We start from the raw sequence: 7362 nt of genomic DNA, 5'->3' as shown, positions 1-7362 counted from the left end.
AAATGGGAGAGACGCGGGACGCGCGGGCGGGGAGTAGGGTGGGGACGGAGCAAGGGGAACACGAAGCTCCTCCGGGTGGGAGTGTTCACCTGGGCGGTGGCGGCCGCCGCCAGAGACAAGGGAAGGGAACCGTCCGCCCCAGATTGTTGGCCTTTTACCCGAAACGCGCGCTCGCACACGTGGTGTCTCACGGCCGTTTTGTAGTTAAATGTTAGAAATGGCCGGGCATCTCGAGGCGGCGTCAGGCTCCGCCGCGCGCGCCGCCCCCGGGCCGAGCGACGTCGGGTTGAGTCCCGCGAGGGGTCTGGCTTGGGGCGGCGGGATGACCGTCTCTGACACGCGTTCCTGCTTTTCTCTAAACTTCTCCTTCAGAAATGTGACACAAACCTGCATTTTTGGTATTTAGAAGAAGAAAATAGAAGGGGAATGAAAACAGAAGTGAGACAATTTTAGAAAAGAAGGGACTTTCCTAAAAGTTGACAAAACTGGGATGTTTATTTAATCTGCACAAGAATATCTCCTTGGAACTTACCCAAACGCAGACCCCTAAGGGTTAAATGAGCCTCTTCATATGAGATGATTTTACAAAAAGGAATGCCTCACAAAGAACTAGAATTAGGTAAAAGATAGTATAAAAGGAAAGGGCAAAGGAAGTGTTTTTTCTTCAGTTGATACTGGTTGTGAAGCATGTGTCCCAACTTGCTGGCAAGTGTTGAGAGGACTGAAATCTGACTTTCTGATAGTTTTTCCAACTACGTATGTTAGGCTCAAAAGTAGCATTAGTAGGGGCTTCCCTGGTGGCGCAGTGGTTGAGAGTCCGCCTGCCGTTGCAGGGGACACGGGTTCGTGCCCCGGTCCCGGAGAATCCCACCTGCCGCGGAGCGGCTGGGCCCGTGAGCCATGGCCGCTGAGCCTGCGCGTCCGGAGCCTGTGCTCCGTAACGGGGGAGGCCACAACAGTGAGAGGCCCGCGTACCGCAAAAAAAAAAAAAAAAAGCATTAGTAGAAAAGGTAAGTAAGAATGAGTTGTGGAGTCTTATTGTTTGGCCATCATACAATTTGAAATGTAGGATCATGAGCTTTTATATAGTCTTTTACTCATCGCCCAGAGCATCCAGCCCCCGAACTTCACAAAGGCAAGTACTTGGAGAAGAGGTTTGCAGGCGGGGAAAGAAATCTCTCCTTGTCTTAGGGTTATTAGGTCGGGCCCTGTGAATGTAACCGACAAAAGACAGATTAAAAAGAAAAACAGACTGTTAACATTTGCAGCGCTCCTACACACGGAGTAACTGGTGATGAGCGGGCTTACGTAGCAATTTATCAAAAGAACAAAACATTTGTAGAGAAGCCACAAGACAAAGGAAAAGGACCTTTAGTTTCTAGGGCGGCCAGTTGGGGGAAGGCAAATATATGGGAAACTGATGGGAGACAAGAACTAGTTAGTAAAGTTGGTTATGCAGATTCCTCCAGTGCCACCTCTGGGCTGATGAGGGTCTAGAGTTTTCTCCTGTGATTAACTTCTGCCCTTTCTGGTAGATGGGAGGCGGGGGACACACCTTTGCAAATTTATGTCCTGCTCTTAGGAAGTAGGGAAAGAGCAGAGAGCTTTCCTTGTATCAGCTTAATTGCCTTTAGCTCAATATAATCCTTATGCCAAACTGGCACGGTTTGGTGCAGCGCACTCTGCTGCCCATCAGGTTCTAGCGCTGTCCTCAAAATGAGTTGTGAAGGAAAGTGTTACTAAGTATGGAAATACAATACACTACGTTAATTTTAAATACGTATAGAAATAGATGGACATGTGGTCTCCTCTAACACAAGCAAAATATTTTAAAATAATGACAACAAACTGGGCAACAACTCTGAAGCTTCCTGAGTCTTTTAATAAATGTAAAGCTTAAAACTTATTTTTTTTTTAGAAATGATATATGCTTGTTATGGAAAATCTGCTCAGAGATTCTCATTGTTAATATTTCAGCACCCTATTCCAGTCTTTTAAAATGTATTTCAAAAAGAAAAATATATCTCAAGACTACACTGTGTATTTACATATAAATGTAAACCTAATATATATTCTCAAAAGTTTTTACTGTAATGGGAAAATATTCATTGCATAATATGGACTAAAAGTTAGAAGATACAAAGCTATATAGTATAATCACATTTTATTTTTATACAAGTGTTCTGCTCGTATATATAATATATAAAATAAAAAATAAGAAAAAGGAAACATATGAAGAAAAGACAAAACTCTCCATATACGTATATGTACTTTACTCCCATGGTGTCATACATGAATAAAATCGCACCATTTGGATAGACTGTGAGGTGAAAGTGCACTGGACTTGCCCTAGAATCTGGGCTTGAGTTGGACATGGTGTGACCTTGGGCGAGCTCCTTCCCCTCCCAGACTCAGCTTCCAAATCTAAGAGGGGAACAGTAATGCCTCCCTCTCAATCTGTTGTGAGAATTAAGTGATCTTATGAATGTAAAGGTGCTTAGTACCGTGGCGAGCACAGAGTAAGCCCTCTATTACACTGTTTTCCTGAACCCCAGCTCATCCTGCCTGAAGTTCAAAGTTTTCTCCACTAGATGGTGATGGTAGAAAAATAAAATGAGTAAACCATACCAGCCTCTAACCAGATTTAAACTCTTTTTAAATCAGCATAAATACAAATAAGTGTAAACTCTATTATAAGGTTGCTGTAAATGAGTTCAATGTAAAGCAGTAAGCCCTCGGCTTAAATGTCCTCCGTTAATCCTTCACTGCTTTCTTGTCTTCAGCCGGACTTGGCGTTCTCTTTGAGCAGTGTAACCATGTCTGTTCTCTGCCCCAGAATCACAATGGGGATGACGGATTCCGTGTGTGGCTCAACTCTCAGATCAGCCATCTATTCAGTGGCCACCGGGAAAGTCTCAGCCTGGTGCAGGTCCCGCGTGCTACCGTGTAATACGCCTCCTAGTGTTATCGAACCTCAGGCGTCATCTTGGCCCTCGTAATCATACCCAAGGTATGTTGGACATTTTGAGTTCAGTCAATCCCACCATGATGCACATCCCTGCCATCTTTAGTCACCATCCTAAAAGTCAGCCCCACGGTCGTCTGTTCCCCTTCCTGCTTTGGGAGTCCTCTAGCCTAGCCTAACCTCATAGGCCTTTCTTTTCCTGACTTTCCCTTGTGTCCCCTGGAATCTATGCCACGTTTCTATTAACTTTAGTAAATTGAATACATTTTCTTGCTACTGTAATAAGACTGCCAGATTGTTCTATTTTATTACTGGTCTTACTGGTATAAAAGAAGTGCTTTGACTTTTATAATTTATTTCATATTTGGCTTTTTTTGGGGAAACTCTTTTATTAGTTTTAAGTGATTTTCAATTGATACTCTTTGTACAAAAAGAATACATCTGAACTTTGTCATCAGTTCTTGGCATTGAGCTTCAAAAATCCTTGGAATTTCCTGAGTGACTGGAGAGCCAATGAGGCGACTCCTGGTGGGTCCCCGGAGAGCTTCAGGATGGGAACTGCTCACCAGAAACACCAACCACACAATTAGAGGTTGGAACTTCAGGCCGGCCATCACTGGGGAGGGGAGGGGCGTTGGAGATTGCCTTCAGGCACATGGCCGGTGAGTTAATCAGTGGTGCCGACATAGTAGAGCCCCAGTAAAACCTCCGGACACCAACGCTGGTGGGGCTTCCTGGCTGGTGAATATAGCCGTGGGGGTGGGATGAGCCCTGTCGCCATGCAGAGGGCATGGAAGCTGCGTCCGGGATCCTCCAGACCTCGTGTTATGTGCATCCTTTGTTAAAAAGCTGAAATTTTCTTCAGTGAGTTCTGTGATTTGTTCCAGGGAGTTATCAGACCTGAGGCGGGGGCGGTTGTGGGACCCCCATCTTTGTAGCCGGTTGGTAGGAGTGCTGGTCCCTGAGCCTTGAGGCTGGAGTCTGAAATGGGTCATTATTGTGAGGACTCTGCCCTGATCCGTGGGTTCTGATACTAACTCTGGTAGGTGGGCGTCAGAGCAGAATCAAATTGCAGGACACCCAGTTGGCGTTGGTATCAGAACAGTACTTTTCCTCTTTCCAACACATTTTTCTATTATTTTGTTTTCTTTCTGAATTTCATTGGCCAGTACTAGTTATTATTACATTGTTGGAGAAAGCAGGTCTCTTCACCTTATAAAGTGAACAGTAAAGTGACAGAGCCAAAATTCTACTTCAATCCCTGACTTTAAAAAACTTCTAGTAAAATAGAGAAAGGTACCTCCTTAACATGATGGTTTTTGTTTTGTTTTTCCTCAAACTGGCAGCCGCCATTATGTTTAACGATGAAAACACTAAAGATATTCGTCGTTTTTTCCCACACTTCTCACCCTGGAGAGCTTTCCAGGCCTTTGCTACGTCTGGGTTACTACTTACTCTTCAGTTTAGAGAAGTCCTGTTAATTGTCCCTGACCCTCCAGGCTGGTTTGGTCCCTTCGCGCATTTGACACCTTGTCTGTCCCTTATGACAGATGCCTCATAGTATTATAACTGCCCATTGCATGTCTGTTTCCACTCCTGCCCAGCTTCCATTATAGGACAGTGCAGGCCCCATGCCTGACACGTAGGGAGCGCTGGGCTGTGCTTGAACGGGACCAGTGACTGAAAGCCGTCAGGCAGGTGTCAAGTGCCGGCTTCACCCTTTCCCCTGAGGTTCACAGCAGGAGCATTCTGTTTCTTCCGGAAAGACCACCTGAATGGGGCTTTTAGTGACGGAAAGATTAGATGAAGACTTTCTGCCGACATGGAGATATTTAGAGAACCCTTCCATAAAAAGAAAGGGCACTTTTTGGGAGGTGAGACTAAGATGGTCTCCTAGGAACAGTGGAGAATTGCCACTGGGAGGAAAGACTGGGTTGCTCTGGGGAGAGATGGATTTTTCATAGAAGGAAGAAGAGAAAGTGGAGGGTGAGCCGTGACATCCGTTTCCTTCTTGTCCATCAAACTGAATTTGAAACCCTACGGGGAGAGGACTGAAGACCAGAAGATGAGCTGATGTTCTGGGCAGGAATCTAGATCTGGAGGACCCAGCAGCGCTGCGTTGGAGGGGAGGCGACATCCCCTAGTTCTGCCCTCCCCCGCTCAGACCCTGGTGCTCTCACCGAGGCCTCATCGTCAGTGCCGGCGCCCAGGCTTCTTCCAGGAGGGTCTTGACCATGGTCTTCGCCTGGCAGGGCAGGGGGACCCTGCAGACACACGTGAGGACTGCGGCCCACAGAACAGCTTGCAGCACATTTCAGCAACTCTTCGAGGAATTTCCAGAAATGAGTCGGGGATACACTGGGAGCTGCTAAGCGACTGGGTAGTAGAACGAGGCAAGGGTAAAGAGGATCTCAGAGATGTTGTTGGAGAAGCATATTAAAAGTTAACGTGGAGTTCAACAGGTGATCCCGTCCGAACTGAATAAGTGAAAGAGAAAAAGCGAACCTTGGTTTCTACCTTACACCACAGGCAAAAATTAATTCAAGATGGCTCATAGGCCTTGATGTAAAAGCTAAAAGTATGAAGCTTCTACAGGGAAACGTGGAAGAATATCTTCATGGCTTTGGGGTACATGAAGATTTCTTAGTGAGGGTATAAACAGCACTGATCATTAAAAATATACATATGAATATATATATATATATAAATTGAACTTAATTAAAATTTTAAAAACATCTGCTCTTCAGGAGACATCTGTGGGGATGGAATATTACTCAGCCATAAAAAGAAATGAAACTGAGTTATTTGTAGTGAGGTGGATGGACCTAGAGTCTGTCATACAGAGTGAAGTAAGTCAGAAAGAGAAAGACAAATACCATATGCTAACATATATATATGGAATCTAAAAAAAAAAATGTCATGAAGAACCTAGGGGTAAGACAGGAATAAAGACACAGACCTACTAGAGAATGGACTTGAGGATATGGGGAGGGGGAAGGGTAAGCTGTGACAAAGCGAGAGAGTGGCATGGACATATATGCGCTACCAAACGTAAAATAGATAGCTAGCGGGAAGCAGCCGCATAGCACAGGGAGATCAGCTCAGTGCTTTGTGACCACCTAGAGGGGTGGGATAGGGAGGGTGGGAGGGAGACGCAAGAGGGAAGAGATATGGGGACATATGTATATGTATAGCTGATTCACTTTGTTATAAAGCAGAAACTAACACACCATTGTAAAGCAATTATACTCCAATAAAGATGTTTTTAAAAAAAAAAGACATCTGTGGGAAAATGAAAACACAAGCCATAGTCTGAGAGAAAATATTTGTAATACATATATCTGCACAGGACTCATTTCCGGACTATATAAAGAATTATTGCAACTCAATAAGAAGAAAAAATACCTCCATTTTTAATCTTTTTTTTTAACATCTTTATTGGAGTATAATTGCTTTACAATGGTGTGTTTGTTTCTGCTTTATAACAAAGTGAATCAGCTATACGTATACATATATCCGCATATCCCCTCCCTCTTGTGTCTCCCACCCTCCCTATCCCACCCCGCTAGGTGGTCACAAAGCACCGAGCTGATCTCTCTGTGCTATGCGGCTGCTTCCCGCTAGCTATCTATTTTAAATTTGGTAGTGTATATATGTCCATGCCACTCTCTCACTTCGTCCCAGCTTACCCTTCCCCATCCCAACACCTCCATTTTTAAATGGGCAAAAGGTATAAAAGAATACTTCACAAAAGAAGATATATGGAAAGAAAAACACATGAAACAGACACAGTGAAATGCACATTAAAACCACAGTGAGATGCCACTACACTCCCTCTGGAATGACTGAAAATAAAAAGACTGACAACATTACATGTTGGCAAAGACAAGGCACAGTTGGAACTCAAAGCATTGCTTGTGAGAACATAAAATGGTAAAATCATTTTAGAAAATCATTTGGCAGTTTTCTTAAAAAGGGAAACACACCCTTGCCATGTCATCCAGTAATTCTGTTCCCAGAGAATTTACCCAGGAGAGATGAAAACATGTTCAAAGTGTGTCCACAAAACGGGTTGTATGCAAATGGTTAGCGCAGGCTTATTCATAGTAACCCCAGACTGGAAACACTGCGAACGCCCATCAACAGTGAATGGAAAAACAAAGTTTGGTTTACTCATACAGTGGAATTCTACTTGGTAAAAAAATTAAACTGCCAACACACAGAGCAATGATAAATCTTAGAAACATTGTGCTGAATAAAGGAAGTCAGACACAAAACAGTATATGTATTGTATGATTCCAATTATGCAAAATTGTAGACCAGGCAAAGCTAATCTGTAGTGTAGAAATTATATCAGTGGGTGAAGGGATGGGGATTATTGGTGGCCAGGGCATGAG

This window comes from Monodon monoceros, unplaced genomic scaffold, assembly GCF_005190385.1.
Source record: "Monodon monoceros isolate NGI ecotype Baffin Bay Population unplaced genomic scaffold, NGI_Narwhal_1 Super_Scaffold_3, whole genome shotgun sequence".
NCBI classification, from domain to species: domain Eukaryota; kingdom Metazoa; phylum Chordata; class Mammalia; order Artiodactyla; family Monodontidae; genus Monodon; species Monodon monoceros.
Note: the sequence above shows the minus strand (reverse complement) of the source record.